At 25.0% G+C, this 21,531-nt stretch overlaps 1 protein-coding gene across 1 annotated transcript in view; it reads left to right on the top strand.

Annotated features, from left to right (window-relative positions):
• The window catches only part of LOC725924 (leucine-rich repeat-containing protein 24), a 503,999-nt gene that overhangs the window by 331,734 nt on the left and 150,734 nt on the right, over window positions 1-21,531 (top strand). The window contains exon 3 of the mRNA XM_026443786.1: window positions 3,675-3,717. The gene's annotated coding sequence lies outside the window, so the exon portion shown is untranslated. The remainder of the gene's footprint in view (window positions 1-3,674; window positions 3,718-21,531) is intronic.

Here is a 21,531-nt window from a genome sequence, read left to right as displayed (position 1 = left end):
TTTACATTACTATTCTTCGAGAAATGCATTCGAGAATGCATTATGGTATCTTCTGGAAAGAAGCCATGCTCTCGCGAAAAGTCACGAGGCGGATCAATATCCGACTTTATTCCGAAGTTTTAAGTTCTTTGTCTCGTTCCCATTCCCCCGAGTGGATAGAGTTCCAGAAGCACGCCGAGTTGAAAGATTCGAATGCACAAAGGTTGGAGGAAATTGCGGGAAGACGTATGCGCAGTAAGTTTGAAAGGGGACGTGTGACCCAAAAACCGAGGCTCATTAGGAATAGTAGATCCTGAACGAAGAAATCTCGTGGCTGGCCAAGAGAATTTACCAGGTTTGATTAAAATGTTTCCGGAATTTTTATTTGTTGCAAGAAAATATTTCAAACATTGCTTTATCCTTTAATATTTCATTTTTAGAGTTTTAAAATTAACATTTTCTTTATTTTCTAATTTATTCAGAATTGTAAATTAATGTTCTCTTGTTATTAAAATTTTCTTTTTCCAAGTGAAGCGTTAAGATAATCTCAAATAATTATGAGAATAAAAAAGTTCATAAACTTTTAATCATGGTTGAAAAAGTTTACAAAAAAGTGATACTTTTGAATCACAAATTTAAAAAATTATTTTTAGAATTAAATAAAACTAAATATTTAATTAAATATATTAATAATTAAAAGATGATTAATTCAAGATGGGTCAAGGCTCAATAATCACATATAAATCTCTTACAAATACTCATTAATATAGTATAGTTCAAAATTTCTATCCAATATGACATACTTATGACAGTTTATATTTTCTTTAATCTTCGATTCATTCATAAATCGCCATTTTTTATATTATTATAATATTTATAATTCTTGTTTATCTTTGGAAACAAAAAAAAAGCATTGTTATAATATTATTTGACGAAAATTATTGCAAATTATACGGTAAAAATGTTTCGTGGTTAGAAGAGATAAATGCAAAATCATTGAACGAGTTGAAAGTTACATCAAAGTGTTTCATAAATATTTTAAAAATTAAAAAAAGAACTGCCATAAATGTGCTATATTCTATAGAGAATTGCATCGAAAACGATTATATTGATATTAACAATGAAACGAATGAATATAAATTAATAAACAACGAATACATGAAATAAATATAATTTTAGGTTCATGAAACGTCAAATTGGCATTTGTGGTATTTTTACAACAATTACTTCACCGCTTTAAAATCGTGAAGTGGAAAAAGAAAGAAAAAAAGAAAGATAGAGGAAAAGGAAGCGGAAAATTGATTTAGAGGCGTGAAAATGGTGCAAAAGAGTAGCTCTTCCAACGAATGTAACGTGCGGATCGCTCAAAAGGAAGGTGGTTTCTCGGCTCGAAAATCCTGTCCACGACAAGGGGCTCGACGTGGGGCGCGTTTCAACGCGCGTAAGCGTACTTTTTGTCAAGAAACTTCGCTCCGAAAGCGAGATTACCCTTTTAGAATGAGAATGTTCCATCCTTGAATCCATCCTTCCTTACCATTCCTTTTAGAGATCATTATCAAAGCTTGGTTGAAAATCGTCCACGAGACTTCTGTCTTTAATCCTTGCGGTAAATTTCGTATGCGATACAAGTGGACGAGATCTACACGCATCATTTTATAACGCAAAAAGTTTCTTAGATGGAGTGTTGTATCGATGTAGTGCGGAGTTCATTGTTAGTCAACTTCGAAGTTCATTGTATGCGAACAATCCTTGCAGTGCACTGTTTTGTCGATGTAATATTGTCCATATCTAGCTTAACACGAAGTGACTTTAACTCACAGATGTATATGCTGTTCTTGAATTTACAAGCGAACTTACAATGAAATATCGATTGCAATGGTTAAAAAGAAAATTGTCAAAGTTTTTGAAAGGAATGTGTTTGTTCGTTACATTTTTATTGATGTTAATCTTTGACTAATTTACTTTAATAAATTAATTAAATAACAATCTAATAATATATAATTTGTAATATTTAATATTCAAAAATATTTTTGATTCATGTTTTTCAATTTTTTCAAAATTTGGATTATTATAAAATATTTATACAAAGTTTATATTAGTATATAAATATCTCTGATATTCAGTTAATTATATAAAACAAAACAAATATAAAAGTTGTTAAATGAAAATATTGGTTGGTTATTTATTTATATAAGTTATAAGCAATTAAAGGAAGCGAAAAGCGATATTAGCACTTGCACTTTTACATTTATTATAAAACTTAAATTAATATTGATGATTGAATCTATCACGTTTCTTAAATCATACCTATACTATATTGATTTGATTAAATTATAACGTTGACTTTCAATAAATAATTCAATATATGTTTATATATAAATAGATATATATGTAGATATATCAATTATTTATAATTACTGCAATCTACTGTAAGTATATATAAATAAGTAAAATATGAAGTTTCCATTTCTTTCTCAGAGAAGTTCTTTTGAAACAATCTAACATATTTTATTTTATTTTATTTTATTATTATTATATTTACTTTATTTTATTATTATTTAATAAGTCATTATTAATTTATTTTATTTTTAGAATATTTACTTGATAATACAAAAAATATTGAAGCTTTCCTTAATTTATTATAATAATTATATTATTATTATATATATAATATATATATATTACATTATAAGTATTATATTAAGTATACATTAATTGCTGAAATATAAACTGATATGTATATGAATTACTTTACTAAATTTCATATTGATATTTCTTGAAATTGGACTCAATTATATCACAACAATCAATTATAAAAGTATATAAATATAAAATAAAAGATAAAATATATAAAATATAAGATAAGATAAAATAAAATATGACAAAAGTAAATAATCTAATAATGCATTATTTGATGCATATACAAATCATCTTTTTATTCTACATTAAATAAAACTAAAAATATTAAAATAGAATAAAATATAAATATATTTAGGAAAATATTAAATTTATTATCTTTTTCCTTTTTTCCAATCCTAAAATTTGAAAACTTAAATTTAAAATACTTTTTAAACCAACCAACATAAATACATGAATATATTTACAAAAAAACACACTTAGTCACAACAATTACATTCATCAATATGTTAAACATGTCTTAATTGTGTTAAACACGAATTATAACACCATGTCCATAAAAATAAGGCCTCCTAGTCGTATTTTCCTCCTTTGGACATAGATATGTACGAATTGAAAAATATGCAAAAACAACAAACCGTGACAAATGAGATCTTGTGTGAGGTCAAAGCAGGAATAAGGTGAGAGAGGGGGAGAAGAAAGGGGGAGATTCCCAAAGCGGCACCACAAACTGCGAGCGAAGAAAAGTCGGAAATGGATTCCTCAGGAGTGCGCAAATGAGGGTAGACTGCGATATAATATTACGAATCTCTCGTGAACTCGGCTAAATTCAATAGGAAATCCAACTTGAAATAGCATAAGCCATCTCTCTCTCTTTTTCTCTTATTTTTCCTTCGTATCCCAAGTCTGTCTTCTATAATCACGTGTAACACATGTATGTACACGTTATATATATATATATATATATATATTATACGTAAAATGGGAGATATATGTAGGATGGAGGAGTAGGGTAGAAACATTGTGTCTAATTGCATCCGTTGCCGTTTTTGTTTCAGGACCACTCGACGGATGAGTAACGAAGCGTGGCCCGCTCTCAAGGTACGGACATAGCCTCTTTTCTTGTCTCTAACGAACCGTTGCGAAATTTGTATTCCAGCTTACCTGCATGTATAACGCAGGTAAAACGCGTCGTCCCTCTTTGTTTTCTTCGTTTCTCGACCTCCTTTTTTTCTTATGTAGATGTCTTCAGTTTTGTATTTCTTTCTATCATATATCTTTTATTTTCTTGTTGAATGAGATAGCTTGATGATCCTATGCCGACTTGAGATTTAATGATAGAACTAAATAGATTGTGCGTGAAGTGAGTTCAAATATTCATAGATTAGATTTCCTTTGTAGATTGTATTATTGTTTGTTTCTATACTCAATGTTGATTGTAGTTGTTATTAACCAGGGATTTACAATTTAAAATAAATTCTGCTAAATCATTTAGTAACAAATAGTGTTTTTGAATCGTTCAAATATTAATTACGTGTTTAATTCTAATTGTGTATTGTTTTTAATATCGACTGCTAGGATTTAATCATTACATTGGAATCGACATTTTAAAATAAGTTTAAAGCTATCAGTAATAACAAACAATATTCTCAAGTCATTCATCCAAGTATTAACTGAATCATATATGTATCTGATGATTAAGTAAGAATATGTTGTAAATGTAATTGATTTTGAATTTTTTTATAAATATTTAAAAAAAATGATACTTTTAAATTGTCTTGAATTTAAATACGATAAATTTGAATCTTGGATGAATATCGAATATTGATCGAATGAATTTAAATCTTTAAAAAATTAAAAAATTTCTCACTAAAAATTCTTTATTCATTTAAAGTCAATTTTTCGTTTCTCCAAAAGATAATCATTGTAATATATAATTTTATTTGTCTTCTAAAATATTAATTATTTTTTCAGTTTTTTTTTTATAAAAAATGATTTGATTGTAAATTTTACTATTTTGAAAAATCAAATTCGTGTGAAAAATTTTTTCGAAAAAGAAGGAAGTTTTCTTCGTAAAAAATAAATATTTTTCAAAAATTATTTGTATAAATTTAAAAATCTTTCAAAACAATAGAATTTTTATATAAATTATTTTTTAATATTTTTTATTTTTACGATTTATAAATATTTAAATAAAAATTCTTTCATAAAAATCCAATTTCTTTCTTAAATTAGAAAGAAAAGTATAAAATAGCAAAATTTTTAGTGTAATAATTATATAATGTTTCATTAAAATCTTTCTTCAAATATTTTGAACATGACACCATCATTATGTAAAATCCTTTCATAAATTATTAGATTAGAAATTATTAGATTTTTTAATCTCATTTATCTTTAAAACTATCGATTAAACGACTATTTATTTAATTATGAAAATAATATTTTTAGTAAACAAAACAAAACATTTCTTTATCGATGCGCATAATTATAATTATTTATTCTCTTCCTCTCTAATTACAATAATTAGAATAATTACAATAATTATTCCAAAATTGACATTGCATTACATTTGCATGTCGTTTGTCGTCTGATTGATCCAGCGAGGGTACTTATTTCAGTTTACTCGCATGCCATTTAATTAAATAAATTATCATCAAATTTGAGTAATTCCAACATACATAGAATAAAATACAAAATGGAAGAAGAAACACAGACAAAATTTTTTTTTCGCTATTTAAAACTTTTAATAGCAAACAAGCAGTTTTCTGAATTTGATTAATAAATTTTATTCATTTCTTTTTGAGATGCTGCATTTAAAAATTATTTTCATTGATTTTATGAATTCTTGATCAATAATTTATAATAATTTAATTTTCGTTTTCAAAAAATGATATTTCTTCTTTTCTAATGAAATTTGAAGTAGATTTGATATAGAAAGAGAATTATTATTTCACAAAAATTTTTAATTTTAATTTTGATTAAGAATTTTTTATTCTAATTATTTATTATCCTATTATTTATTATTCAAAACATCATTTTACATTTTACATGTATATATACATATATAAATTTCGATACAATAATAAATTATTAAGTATAGAACTAATAGTAATATTAATACTAATAAAAGAAACACAATATTGAATAAAATTAATACTAATGAATTATGAAATTAAATAGAAAAGATATTGTCATTGGTAATGTAATAGATCTAATATATCTATTAAATATATGTATACATATATAAATATATATATATATATATATATAAAAATATATGTTTATAATAAAAAACTTCAAAATTCTTATTCCATATCAAAAATTAATTTAATAGAAACTATTTTTCATACATTAATCTGAAACATTAGAGGTAAATTAATTTCATTATTTGAAAACAATCATAATTTTTATTTTTTTTTATTTTTTTCTCTCCCTATCATGCAATTTCTCGCGCAATTTATATTTCCCAATTTATATATAGAAATATCATTAAAGAATGTTTTAGCATTAAAGGATGATTAATGGAAATTTATAATCACGCGAGATAAAATATAAAATTAAACAATATTGAATTGAACTCTGATTTCCACAGTCGGCCATCTATAAAATGTTTTTCACTCGCAGAAACACGAGAATTCGCAAATTGATATCGCTCTCTGTCTCGCATTAGTCAATTTTTGTTTTAATCGTGCAAACGCAATGCACACGCTAAACAATTATTATAGACGAGCTCGCTCATTCGAATTAAATTCTTGGATATTTCTCATTAATTGATGACCGCAGATTTCCATTTAATTTCCCGCAAATTTCAACGGGATTGATGTGCATTCAGGGTAGAGATGGGGGTACAATAAAGGACCTTATTGTCAGTGAAGGATAGAATTGGATTTGTTCGATTTATGAATTTACGGTAGGATGAATATTTTTGATCGAAAAAAAGCTTTTTCAAACGTTGAAAATTGGAACTTTTTTGAATTGAAAAATTGTGAAATTATTATATAAACATAGAGATTAAATTATATTGCTAATATCATGTAGAAATATTTGGCATGAATATAATAAAAATTTAAAGAATGATTCTTTCAATTAAAATAAGAATTAATCAAGAATTACGAAATTGAACTAAAGCTTTGTTTTTTAATTATTGACTATTAAAATCGATTAAAAAATTGTTCGTATTTAGCAATATTTAAAAAAAAAAGATTAAAAATACAATTCTTTTATTCTTGATTTTCTCGTTTTATTTTGGCTTAAAGAATTATCCTTTTATTTTTTTTAATATTTGTAATTGAATATTCTATATCTATGAAAATCTCTTGATTATTATTATAATTGATTGATAATATATATTAATTCAACAATGAGAATGTAAAATTTCTCTTTTTATTGATGATATTATACGCCTATTAATCTCTAGTTTTTTTCATAATTTTTTTCCGATGATAAATCTCCTTAAAACTAACATAAACAAAAACTAACATGTATTTTTTTTAGAAAAATATTGTTACTTATAATTTAAAATGAATTTAATTGAATATGTTCTCAGCGATAAAATATTAATATTATAAACAATTCTTACACTTATATCTTACTTGGTATAACAAAATACATATATATTTAATAAAACGAAAGCAAAACTAAATTATCTTAAAGTATTTATCTAAAATAGAAAAAGTAATACGAATTTCACGTTAAGTTATCCACTTAATAATAAGTGCCAATATTTCTAAATTGCTGAAACATTCGAGTGGCTTATACAATCGAGATTGAAAACTTTTTATATTTTCCGTATTTTAAAAGTTTCCTCGTTTCATCGCCATGAAGCATTAAACGAGAGAAATTTAAATAAATTTTTGCGAAAAGAAGCAAATTTTCTTCAACAAACATCGATAATATTTATTTATTAAAGGAAACTCGGATGACTAGTTTATAAGTATTTGTTAGGTGATATTTCTTGCAATTGTGCGATATATATATATATATATATATATATATTCGTCGTCAATTTCTGTAATCGAAAATCGATAGTTCGTTCCTTGATTCCTTAATGTGCTTTTAATATGGCTCGTTTTTATTTATTAAAGAAGAGGATTGCGCGCGCAATTTTATCGAAACGAACTGCGTCGACGCAATAATTAAGGAAGCTTAATGGAAATTGCAATGGATTTAATTCAAAGAACGATATTCGCAACTATTTCGAGTCGATGCCGCGGTCTTTAATTATTCTTCAACTTTTTATGACGTTTATCGATACCTGGAAAAAAGTAAGATTGAGATTTCAACTTCAAGATTTCAACGCGAAGTATACAGTAGTAGTTGCAATTTCTGCTCGTTTAATTGTCGTGCAGTAATCTCCATCTATTTCTGGAATTACAATTTTTGAGAAATAGAAATATCATAATATATGTTATGTTGTGCCAGTATATGTTTATGCAAAAGATTTCTATTTTTTGAAGTTGATAAATTTTGTTGAATTTAATATATAAAAAGTGAGGAAAGTGTAAATAGAAGAGTATCGTTTTTAATGCTCGATTCTGTATCGCACTTTTTTTTCTGTAATGAATCTGTATTGCTGAATTATTTTTTTTAATTTCTGGAAATTAAAATTTCATTTTTTGAGATATACATACAACTTTAAAAATTGAAGTTAACATAAACATGAATACTTTTTTCTATCTCATTATACATATATAAACTACGAATATTTATGCAAAAATAAATTTTTATTATAAACATGATTAAAAAATGGAATTTGAATAGAGATTTTTTTTATTTTTTTTAAATGACACGTATTATACTATATGTTAGCAATAATTATTTGATAATTATTATAAGTTGGCTAAAAAAAAGCAGAAAAAAACAGCTGAAGAGAAGAGTCAGAATATGCGATTCTATTAATTATTTTAATTATTTTGTTTTGTTTTTTTATTTTTTGTATTTTATTATTAATGCAATAAATTTTATTAAAACAAAGTATGAATATACTATATCTTTTCATATATTATAGGCATTCTGTAGATTTGTATATATTCAAATTTTTCAATGTAAATTTTTAAGTATAAACATAAGTAGTGTTTTTACTTATAAGAAATATTTTTCACGAATTATTAAAGTAACGAATTATTAAACGAAATCGGGAAAGAAGCTTCCTTAGAACATTTATTTTTCCTACATAACTAATGCATTCCAGTCTTGCTACAGACTAATTAAGCGGGCACTATTTTATTCATAGATGTTTTTATTCATCAGATACAACGATTATGAATAATTATGTATAATCTAGAATATAAATTTATTATATTAAATTTATAAAAATTTAGTATCTGTTGGAAATTGAAAACATTGAAATATTTTGTGATATTTTGAATATTTTTTCCATTGCTCTTTAATTCATTAAGAATCAAAAAATAAAGTTGTTTATCAATATTTATTAAAATGTTTATTAAAATAAATATAAATGCCAAAAACATTTTTTGAAAATTATTGGATTATTAATGTAATAAAATATTATACTTACGAAATTTAATAAAATATTTCCGGTATATTGAATAGTGAAAATTTTTGAAATATTTAATATAAATAAATGCGATAATAAATATCATACAATAATCTTTACTCCATTAAAGCAGAAAAAACATTTTCGTGATTTAATCAAATCTATTTTTATGATATTATTAAAAATCCAAGTTTTTAAAACTTTGTGACATTGTTCTAAAAATCTAAAAAAAAAAAAAAAAAAAAAAAAACAATAAAAAAGAATATTTTTGTCAAATTTTCTTTTCTAATTTTAATTTTAAAAAATCTGATATGTTATGTGACATCTTATAAAATGATAGGAAGTTAATAAATTAGTTCAGGAGAAATCCAAAACATTTAATATCAAATAAAATAGATATAAATAATGCAATATCGAATATCAAATAATACAATAGTATAATATCAAATGGTATAATATTAAATATTAAAAATATTTGGAATATATATTTTTATATTTTTAAGATTCGAAATGAGTTTGGATTACATTTATTATGATATTGGTTTAGACTACGTTATAACTCCAAGGCGGTTGCCAATCAATTAATGAGTTTAAGTTTGATTTAGCTTGATTTGTGTTATAACAAGTTAATGTATTTGATTAAATTTAATTCAAATCAAACTCAAATTCATTTAAATATTAACTAGCTATCTTACAGTATTAACCAAATTAAAAATATAACTCAATTTAATACATAACATAAACTTAATCTAGATTTAAAAATCTAAGTCAAAATTTTAAAAAGTATATAACATTAAAATACTTTTGCTTGTACATTTCTGAAAAATTTTTTCAAAATACTGACGATTTATTTCAAGATCACTATTGCATGATCAAGATCATAATTTAATTATAAGAAAAAAAAAATTTGTCTGCTATAATTCTTAAGAAAGATGATTTATGAATGAAAAACATGATTTTAATTATAATTTGTATAAAAGTATAATAAAAATACAATAAAATTATATCTTTGTTTCTTGTTACTTTTTTTTTACAATCTTCTTAATATTTTTATGATATGTGCCTAGATTCTTATATTCTGTAAATAATTAATTATTATATTAATTTTTTGCACATTATAAATGTTTTTAAATCAGTAATAAAAGCAGATTTAGATAAGAAGTTAATATTGTTGTATTTTATTATTCAATGGAATAATTTTATAATAAATGATATTACAACAGCAAAAGATATAGTAAAGTTTTTCACATCAAATTAAGACGTTATAATGAACAAACAGAAAATATAAAATTTCATATAAATTAAATTTATATATTTATATTGTCTTTTTATTTGTTATTAAATTTATCCTATTTTGTATAAAATGTATTTAATAATATGCTGTAATATATACAAATATAATAGATATCAATGTGTATATATCGAATAATCATATCGAATAAATATTATAAGAAACAATGTTTATAATAATTAAATCGTTATATTTCACTCATAAACATATCTATAATATAAAAAGTCTATCTCATTTTTGAAAAAAAAAGCCTTGATATTCGATAAAATCAATAATTCTGTATCATATATCCATGATAAATGCAAGTAAACGTTTCTTATTTTTCATTTCTTTTCAATAAAATTCTTTTTAATCATTTTTTTTTGTTTTCCTGTTTAAAATAAAATCAAACATTAATCAATATAATATAAATTATATGGAATGATAAATATAAAAATAAGAAAAAAAGAAAAAAGATGAATAAAAATTTTTCGTTTGAGATTTTATTTTTGAGTACCTTGATTATTTTTCAAGTGATTATTTTTAGATTGGATGCAAATAAATTATTAGTAATAACTTATTCTATATGTAAAAATATTAATAAAAAAAATGTATAATTTTGCAATTTGAAAATTAAATTTAAAAATTTATCGATTAAATAACTGAGAGAGAAAAATAAGAAAAAAATGTAGACTAAAATTTTATCACTCAAATTTTTTTTCAAAAAAATCGAAATAAAAAAATCAAACATATATAATCAAAAAATCAAATATAATCATATATAATCAATGAATTTTTAAATTTGATTATACCTTTTCGTTTATTTTCATATTTAAAATAACTTTTTATCAACGTTCATTCATATGCTATTGTAAAAAGTATCAATTAATTTTACTTATATTTAAAAAAGTTTCAAACTTGATTTGCTCGAAAACAAAGTCTCTCTCTCTCTCTTGATTTTCGTCTTATTTCAAAAGCCATAAAATTTTCCTGGCATCACGAATTGAATGAAATTTGAACTAATAATAAAAAACGCTATCAATAACAGCCCCATAGAAAAAGAGTCGCAATCTGAATTGTTAATATTTGAAAACGAAAGAATTTCTTGTCCGTATCTCGAACTTTCAACAAAAAAAAAAAAAAAAAAAACAAACTCCTCTCGATCCACAAAACTAAGAATTAATTTTATCTTTGTTCTGATAACTGCCTCCAAAAGTCTCGGCCATTCTTTCGTAGTTATAAAATATTTATCACAACTCGATATTTCTATTCATGTTAAAAATATCACGGTGACGTTCGTGGGTCGCCATCACTCAAATTGAAATGTGATCGTTATCTTTTCTGACACGAAACTTTCAATTGGAGAGAAATAACATCGTGGATCAAAGATCGAAAAATCGAATTCTCGTGCTCGTTCGATCCCAAACGTGAACCACAGATTGGAAACTGGGACACGTAGGGAGAACGTCCACGATCGAGAAACTCGAGTGTCGAACAAGTTTTGCTTTTTGATGCGGCGTCATTGCGGAAGATGAGCTCTCAAAAAGAACGCACTTTTGACCCGGATCTCGTGCGCTCGAAATCATTTGTCAAAGAATCGTCGCTCGAGTTGCGATTGACTCTTTTCAGAGTGTTCTTTCTTTGCAAACTATTTTTTTTTCTTTTTCTTTTTAGTAGTATACAAAGAAAATAAGCAGAATGAAAAAATGCTCGATGATGTTGGAGTTATATAGAATATCTCGATTATTCGAAACTGATTGGAGAACATATTGATGTTTGGTTAAGGGAATTTTTGGATAATAAAATATGATCTTGATGTTGACTTTCATATATTTTAGAAAAAGAAAAGAGATAAATATTATATTTATGAAATAACAGTAATCGCAAATAATAGATTTGCATATGATTTCTTAGATATTGAGTTGTACAATAATTTTTTAATGAATTTAATCCAACGAGATTATGTTCCTATTATGCTTTGTGTATCTAATCTTATTTCTAAAACTTTAAACGCTTTAAATTGTTGATTGTATTTTTCATTTTTGAAAAAATATTAAAAATAATATTTAAGATTTCATTTTAGAGTAACTTAGTTTTGTAACTAATAAAAACTTATTGAAAAAAAATCTCAATAGTACTTAATATCTATTTATAATTTGTCATATTTTTTTGATAAAATTGCATTTTCAGCACTCAAGTTTTTTAATTTTTTATTTCGTGTTTTGATTTTATATTTATCTATAAATCTTTTCGTCTCAACGAAATTATGTGCTATGCTATGATCAATATTACAGATTAAACAATTATACTAATATGATTAAAGTAAAGATGAAGTATAGATATAGTAAAAATTGGATATTTTTAAAAGAGTGAATTTAAAAAAATTTGATTGAATTATTAATTGGCTATTTTGCAAATTTTTATTATACTTTTAATAATAATAAAAAAATAGAACTTTAGAGAGAGAAAGAGAGATAACAAATATTATTTCTGAATTTAATAGATAATGAAATATTTTATTGGAAAATTTTCTTTGCGAAAATGTGATGAAAAAAACTCTTTGCTAATATTGAATTTTTAACTTGAAAAGAATTTTAATAACCTAACAAAATATCTCGACATTGAATTCGAGAATAATATTTCTTATTTAGATTCATTTTTTATTGAACTTGTTTCTTTTGTATATATTCATATGTATATTACAATTATCTTAAAAGATAAAACTTCTTTATACATTATTTTTTCTACCAAGAATTCAAATAATGATCATACTACCGATATGTATACAAATTAATATATATTTTGATAAAAATATAATAAAGAACGAAAAATTTAAGAATTCATCCTTTAATTCTTTACAAAAATTCATAAAAATCCTAATTATGCATTCAATTATCTCCAACAGTTTAAAATTTCTCAAATCAATTTCAATTTTGATCCAATTTCTTCAAAATAATTCAAGAATCATTCTCGCACTTTCGATATAATATTTATCAATGGAATCACGCACCGTATTCCAATTTTAAAACCCTCCGCTCAAATCTCGCGAATCTAATCCCATTAATTCGTACAATTTCACATGACAAGGAACGTCGCTCATCATCATTAACGCGGATAATATCAACCCTCTTCAGAGGAGAGTTCGATAGGAACGATATCACGGGGGCGGGGAAGATTTAACGCGATACAAAATTCGGGCGGTCGTATATATTTTTTAAACGGCGACATAATCAGAGAACGGTAGCATCGCTAATTACGTTAATTCTCCGCTCCCGGTTCGTTTGACTACCGTTCGTTTGGGAGGAGAGGGGGGAGACGGCGTTGAACGGGGTGCGCAGCTCGCGTGCAAAATGCAAAACAGACGTTTGTGTTCGTTAATCTTTTAAATCTCGTCGCCGCTCGCCCGGATTTTTTTTTTTTTCAACTGCTATGTAATTACGCGCCTACGACCCGTTCCCGGGATATTCTATGCGTTGGAGGAAAAAAAATGAATGCGTTGCTTTAAACATTCGTTAAAGGAGAACGCTCATTCTTTTCGTATCTCGGTTTATTTGTATAATTATTCTAATTGTTTATTTATAATTGTACTTGCTTCTTTTTTTCGAAATTATCTTAATTATTGTGTCCGTTGCAGTGGCGGATTTTTTTCTGTTTTCTAAATTTTTTTAATTATGCTGGAGAGGGATAGAGAGATCATTAAAATTGAAATGGTTTGGATTTATAGAGTGATCAATATAAATGAAGATACGATATTAATATTAAAATTTCGAACGTTCATATACAAATTTTTACACTTTTTTAAAATTTATTTTTCGAAATTATCTTATTTATTTTTATAATATTTATAATATTTTATATTTATAATATTTTATAATATTTAATTCTATTTTAATATTTATTACTACAACTTTTTATTTTGTATTATTATTGGAAGTAATCGAATAAATATATCTCTTAAAAGTAATTTAAAAAACTAAATTGTGTGCTACAATGATAATTTGTACTTCAATATTCGAATATTTTTTTTTCCATAAATTCAATATAATGTGTAAAAATTGATAGAATTTTCAAAAAACATTAAAAAAATAAGTACAATCTATCAAAATAAAAAATTTAAATTAATCTTTAGTGAATCAAGAAATTATTAATAACAATTATAAATTTTAATTCTGATAATTTTAACTTTGTTTTTAAATGCAATTAATTAAAATCATTTTCAATAAAATTATATAAATAAATAATTTTATTAAAAATTATATCCAATTATCTTATTTGTAACAACCTAATTGTATATTGATATTGATCATATAATGTAAAAACTATATCATATTTGCAAAAAAGTATTCTTAATCTCTTATATTTTCAATTAATTTCTCCTACATCTTCTTCTCGAATGTACCATCAATATTAGGACATCTTATGTAATTCTTCCACATCCTATCGTTGTAACTATGATAAACTCTTCGATCTATCTTCATCGAAGAAATTGCATACGCTACGGAGAAGATTGTACTGCAATTTTGTAGGTTTATACCTGTTTAAAGAACAGTAAAACTTCCATGCAGAGCAAGTAGATAAGTAAAACGATAAAAACTCTCGACTTTGCTCCATTGTTTTCCTTCAAACCTATTCTCCACCCTCGCCGATCTCTCTCTTGGTCTAGCTCAATTTTCGTTCTACTCTTCTGTCTCTTTCCACAAGATGGCAAGATAAATTGGCACGGGACTCGCCGTTCAAAAGTTTCGCGATATTTCCACCGTTAGTTAAAATTAGTGGAGTTTGCAGACGAAAGTCTGATAACGATATCTCTGTTTCCGTCCGGTTCGTTCTTCATCGCGATTACGCCTATCTACGCTTCCGGCCTCACCTCTTCGCTTCTATCAACTCGTTATAGAATGCTTTTTCTAATTCTCTGCTGAATCGTATAAACTTTTTTGCAACTATTTGCTAATCTCCTCATAGGAAAAATGTAAGAGAGGAAAAATGAAAAGTGTTAAAGAAGAATAGTTGAAAAAAATTTATAACAAGAATGATTCCTGAATTTGAGAAATATTGGGTTGGCAACTAAATAATTGCGGATTTTTTTTAGAAAATCAAAGACAATTTTTTCATGGAACTAAATAACTTTATTATGTTATATAACTTTATAATGTGTTGCCCATTTTGATCAATGATCTTTTGCCATCTTTCAGGCAGCATCATAATCCCACGTTCATAAAACTTCTGGTTTTTATTAGCAAAAAACTGAATCAAGTACGATTTGATATCATCATCATTATTGAAATTTTTACCATTCAAGGAGTTTTGTAAAGATCGAAACAAAAAGTAATCAGATGGTGCAAGGTCAGGACTATATGGTGGATGTGGCAAAACATCCCAACCAAGCTCCAATAATTTTTGCCGAGTGACTAAAGATGTGTGTGACCTTGTCATGATGGAATACAACACCTTTTCGATTTGTCAATTCGGGCCGCTTTTCTTCAACTGCATTGTTTAATTTCGTTAGTTGTTCAATGTAGACAACAGAATTGATCGTTCGGTTGGGTAGTAAAAGTTCAAAATAGACAATTCCTTTGTAATCCCACCAAACTGATAACAAAACCTTCTTTTGATGAATACCAGTTTTTGATGTTGTTTGAACTGGTTCACGTGGCCTGCTCCACGATCTTTTCCGCTTGATATTGTTGTAAACAATCCATTTTTCATCGCCAGTTATCAGTCGTTTTAAAAAAATCATTTTCATTACATTTCTTTAGCAAATCGCAGTTGTTAATGCGTTGCGTTAAATGCTTTTCTTTTAATTCGTGAGGAATCCATGTATCGAGTTTTTGAACAGCCAAGTTGTTTTAAGTGGTTTTCAATGCATGTATGTGATACATGAAGTTTCTCTGCAATCTCACGAGTTGTACTGTGACGATCCGAATCGATTATTGCTTTGATTAAGTCGTCATCAACTTCAACTAGATGACCAGAGCGTTTTTCGTCTTTGAGTGAAAAATCACAGAACGAAATTTGTCAAACCAATTTTGACACTGCCGTTCTTTTAAGGCTTCGTCGCCATAAACAGCATATAACTTTTTGTGAGCTTGCGATGCATTTTTCGAAAATAAAAAAGCAAAATATGATGATAATGTTTCTTTTGATTTTCCATTTTTTAACGAACGCCAAACGAAAGCTACGCAACCGATCAAAAAACTTTTTTACTAATTGATAGCTGAATTGCCAACTATCAAATAACAAAATGTGTTTTACATTTGGACTACTCCAGCAAACCTAAAAATTCAACTGAAGCCATCTATGTGTGAAATCCGCAATTACTTAGTTGCCAACCCAATAATATTTGGAGATTTGATGTAAGTGATTTGATAGAGATAAGATAGAAATTTTAATAAAATTCTTTTTTCTTATTCGTGATTGATATTTCTAATAACAAAAATTCTCTTCTGTGTTCGATTAATAAGTTTTTTAAAGTCCAATTATTATTTTCATTGAGTGATTTAACCTTTTGCACTCCATTTTCACTCGGTCGAACCAACAATTCTAGATATTTTCTGCATTCGTTCGGGAGTTTTCTTAATTAACTTAGAATGATTTCATACACAAATTAACGTATAAAACTTTTATATTCTAATATTTTATATATCTTTACATGTAAAGAAAGAAAATTTGTTGAATATTAAAGTCTATATTATTATTTTGTGCGATATTTTAATAATAACGTAATTATCAAAATGTATTCTCGGTTTGTCAGGACAAATAATACGATAAAATGTCGTTTGATGTTTTCACTTTTCTTATTTTATTGAAAGTAAAGCTTATAATTCCAATAACATGCTTTCACATTCATTGTCTATTCTTATTTTTTATTCATTCTATATTCTTTTTATACATCTCTATTTATACATCTCTATTTTCATTATTATTTTCCTTCTCTTTATTGTTAATTTATGAATAGAAATAATTTCGTTATTTAATAACGAAAAATCAAACTTATCTTCGCTCGAACTAATTTCATTACTGTATTCTGCTTACAAAACTCAAAAACTTTGAAAATTATATTTCTATTGTCACGATTGTCAAACTCGTTGAAAATGTAGTTCGATCCGCGATCATAGTCCAATTTGAGATAAAAAATCTAACCATTCGATAGTATATTATTCTACACTTTATAAGATTATATGTAAAGAGTTTAAGAATCTATTCGTAAAGAGATATTTTTAAAAAATCAAATATAAATAAATATTATCGCCGTTCGAATTGCTGCAACGATCCAAGTGGTGGCAGAAAATCATCATTGAAGCGCAAAGCGTTGAGTAATAATTAGTTTTTATATTGAACAAATAATATTTCTTATTATACAAGAATTATTTTTTGAATGAAGAAATTTTGATTAGATTTAGAATAAATTAAAAAAAATCATTATCATTTCGTAAGAATTTTTAATTTATTTATAGTGAACATCATTTTACATATTCGTTTTAAAATTATGGCTGAGATATAATTCATTTTTAAAATTTTTTAAATGTGTCACTGTAATAAATTTTTATTGTTATGAAATTACATGAAAATCATTTTTATTAGCGTTGCATACGACAAGCATCATTTATTATAACATATTTAACATATATAATATTCTCATATTAAATTTATTACAATAATATTTTTAAAAATTCTTAAAAATGATTTATATTTCCGTTAAAGATTTTCTTAAAATTCAATAAATCTATTATATAATATTAAAAAAAAGAATATATAATCTAATTGATAATATAATAAAAATAAGAATTGAAAGATCAAAAAATATGCTTACTAATATTATTTAAAAAAAAAAATAAAATTAGAATCAATAAAATTTTGGAATTAAGAAAATTATATTTTTCGAAAGAATTCTTAATAATAACATAAATTCATAATATACAATTAAGAGAAAAAGATATTATAAATAATTAAATATAAAAATCAAAAAATATGTTTATGAACGTGATTTAAAAAAAAGAAAAAAAATTTCAAACCTCTTGCTATCTAAAAATTTATTTCTATAGAAACTATTTAATATATATTAAATTTAAAAGATTAGGAGCAAGCTTTTTTCTCTATTAAAAAATAATTACACAATTTTGACAATTTCACTTCATCTCCAAAAGAAAAACTTATAATTGATAAAACATAAATAAAACTAGCAAAGAATCGAAAAATTTTATAAATCTTATAAAGAAACAAAAAAATCTAGAATTTAAAATTTAAAATCATTTAAAAATTCAATTTTATAGAAATTTACGCTTTAAAACATTAGAGGCAAATTTTTTTCCTCTCCGTTAAAAAATAATCATACAATTTTAACAATTTCATCTCATCCTAAAGAAGAAAGATAACAGCAAGAAAAGAAAGAAGAGTGCTGGTAACGCAGCAATGGCGGCAGGAGCAGCAGCCGAGGGCAAGACGCTAATGGCTCCACGTTGAAATATTCCCGCGTTAGGGACATCTCGGTTTCGGTGCACGGCTAATGTTATTGGCCTGTCGAGATAGGGGCTTATCTGGCTGCAAGTATACAGCGACACGCACGTGCTGGAACAGTAACCGCCGCCTTTGCTCGGTGTACAATGGACACGCAACGCGGTCCGACGCAATTATGGTCCCCTCTGGTCTCGATTTAAACGGACGACGAAAAACGAGTCTCGTGCAGGAAAACGCAAGGGAGTTAAGCTTGGAAAATTGATTGCGTGGCGCTTGAAACCGGGTTACGATTGAACACGAACAAGGCGGATTTTGTTTTAAAGGAGAGATGTCGGTGGAACGCTTCGTTTAATCTGGAATATTGGAAACTTGTGATTAAATATATTTAGGTGCGGAAAAAACGGAACGTTCTACTTTCTTTTTCCCTTTTGTCTTGATTTCTGTTTGTGGTCGAGCGTTGGTTGTAGAATCAAGAAAAGAGGAGATGATGGAACACTTATGTTTAGCACAAAAACAAGGAAATAAACAATAATTTTTAGTTTAAATTTGCATTATTGCAATATTTATACATTTTATTTTTGACTTTTTAAAAAATACATTTTGTCCTATAATTTATAAATTGATTGTAGTGAGTAGATAATAGTATTGATTGTAGTGAGTGTATATATAATAAAATAAGAGAATATACTTTTACAACTTTTACAATTATTACTTCTTTAGGTATTACAATTATTAAAATTATTGATTTAATTTTCCATAATTATAAATGTATTATAATTTTATTGTATTAAGTTTTTAAATTTATATTTTCAAAAACTGAAAAATAATTGTGAACTTGAAAAATAATAAAAAGAAAATTCTTTTGATAAAAGACAATTTATAATTTCGAAATATTAAGAACAAAATAAATAATAATATTTTAAATAATTTTATATGTATCGTTCTAACTTGTAATTTGAATATACATAAGAGATTTGGTATTTAAAATATTTATTAAAATTTTCGAAACTTTCAAATATTCGTTTAGATTCAATTATTTCACAACTGACTTATTATATTTTATATATAACATTCATTGAATTTTATGAAATATTGGATTTGATTTAAATTTATAAATATCTAAATATTGAAATCGATTTTATCATTTCAGATTTTCAGATTTTATCACTTCTTTTCAGATCTAAGAAAAGCTATTTTAAAAATATAATATATTTTCGTAAGAAAAATAACAAACTTAAAATTATTGAAAATTTTAATATAATCTATTATTAATTTTAATATAATCTCTTAGATTTTTTAAATATTAATTATAAACAAAAATATCTGTGAGATTAAAAAATAACAAAATCCAATCCATTATTAAAAATTACAAAATATTATTATTGTAATATTCAATTCATATTAATGTTTCGTTTTCTCAGATTTTTTTTTTTCATATATGCATAAAAATCCCATTTAATATCCGAACGAATATTAACCAGATAATACTTTTTTGTATCTTCACCAAAACCATTTTTCCCCAACGTAGATGTTCTGTGTGTTTTAGCAAGACTTATTAAAGCTGTCCGTTAGATCGTACGAAAGAACGCAATATTTCCGTGTTCCATATTCCGAGACCGGATATAAAAGCCTGCGAAAGAAAGGCATCTGACAATGGGGAGACAGTCTTCTACGAAAAGTCGAAATTTCTAAAAAATTCCATGAGGTGGCGCGGTTTACACAGAACTGCCACCTTATAAATAAAAAATTTCCAACCTCTCTTAAAATGACATTTAAGATAGACATGAATAATTCAACTTTTTTTGGATTAATTAATATAATTAAAACTCACACGTGATCGAATTTTATTCAAGAAAACAATGCAAAATAACATTTAAATCAATTTAAAATTTTCTATAATATAATATATATTTTAAAATTCGATTAAATTTATATTATATTAAATATAGAAATTAAATTTCTAATCATACATAATGACTTACGGTTATGAAAGATTTACTCCGCATTAAAAATATGAAACTTTTTTTAAAATAGTTTTTTATTTATGTCACAACTTTCGAAGATATGTAAAGAAAAAGATAATTTTTAATCATTGACTATCTCTCCATTCTTGTTTCATATTCAGATTTCTCATTTGTATTTTTGTATTTTCATCACTAATCAATCCCAAGTTTCAAACGAATATAATTGATCAATGATAGATGTGAATAAGCAGTTTTTTCACTATCTCTGAAAGAACATATATCATGTATTAAAATATAAGACATGGAAGTGTATCATATAATAAAATACTATGGATATTTTGTATCCATATATCTTTGCAATCGATTGAGATATTGGAATAAATCAAAAAATGATTTCAATGGTATAATTTTCTTTATTTTTCGAAATTTTGGATTTTAATAAAAAAATTTTTAATTTCTTCTTTTTAAATGAAAAATCAAAGTTTTACTTGTAAATTGCCAATATTTTATATATTATATTAATAATATTACATGCAATATGTATATATAATTAACATACATAATTTAACATGTATTTTATATAATATTTATATTTTATATAATACGATATAATTTTTAATATATTAATTTGAATTACATAAAAATTGTTAAAAAAAATACTACATAATTAAAATAAAAATTTATGCTATTTTTAAATTTTTTAAATAATAATGCTTATTAAAAATCATATT

This window comes from Apis mellifera, linkage group LG11 (assembly GCF_003254395.2).
Source record: "Apis mellifera strain DH4 linkage group LG11, Amel_HAv3.1, whole genome shotgun sequence".
NCBI lineage: Eukaryota > Metazoa > Arthropoda > Insecta > Hymenoptera > Apidae > Apis > Apis mellifera.
Note: the sequence above shows the minus strand (reverse complement) of the source record. Positions and strands in the feature narration are given on the sequence as shown.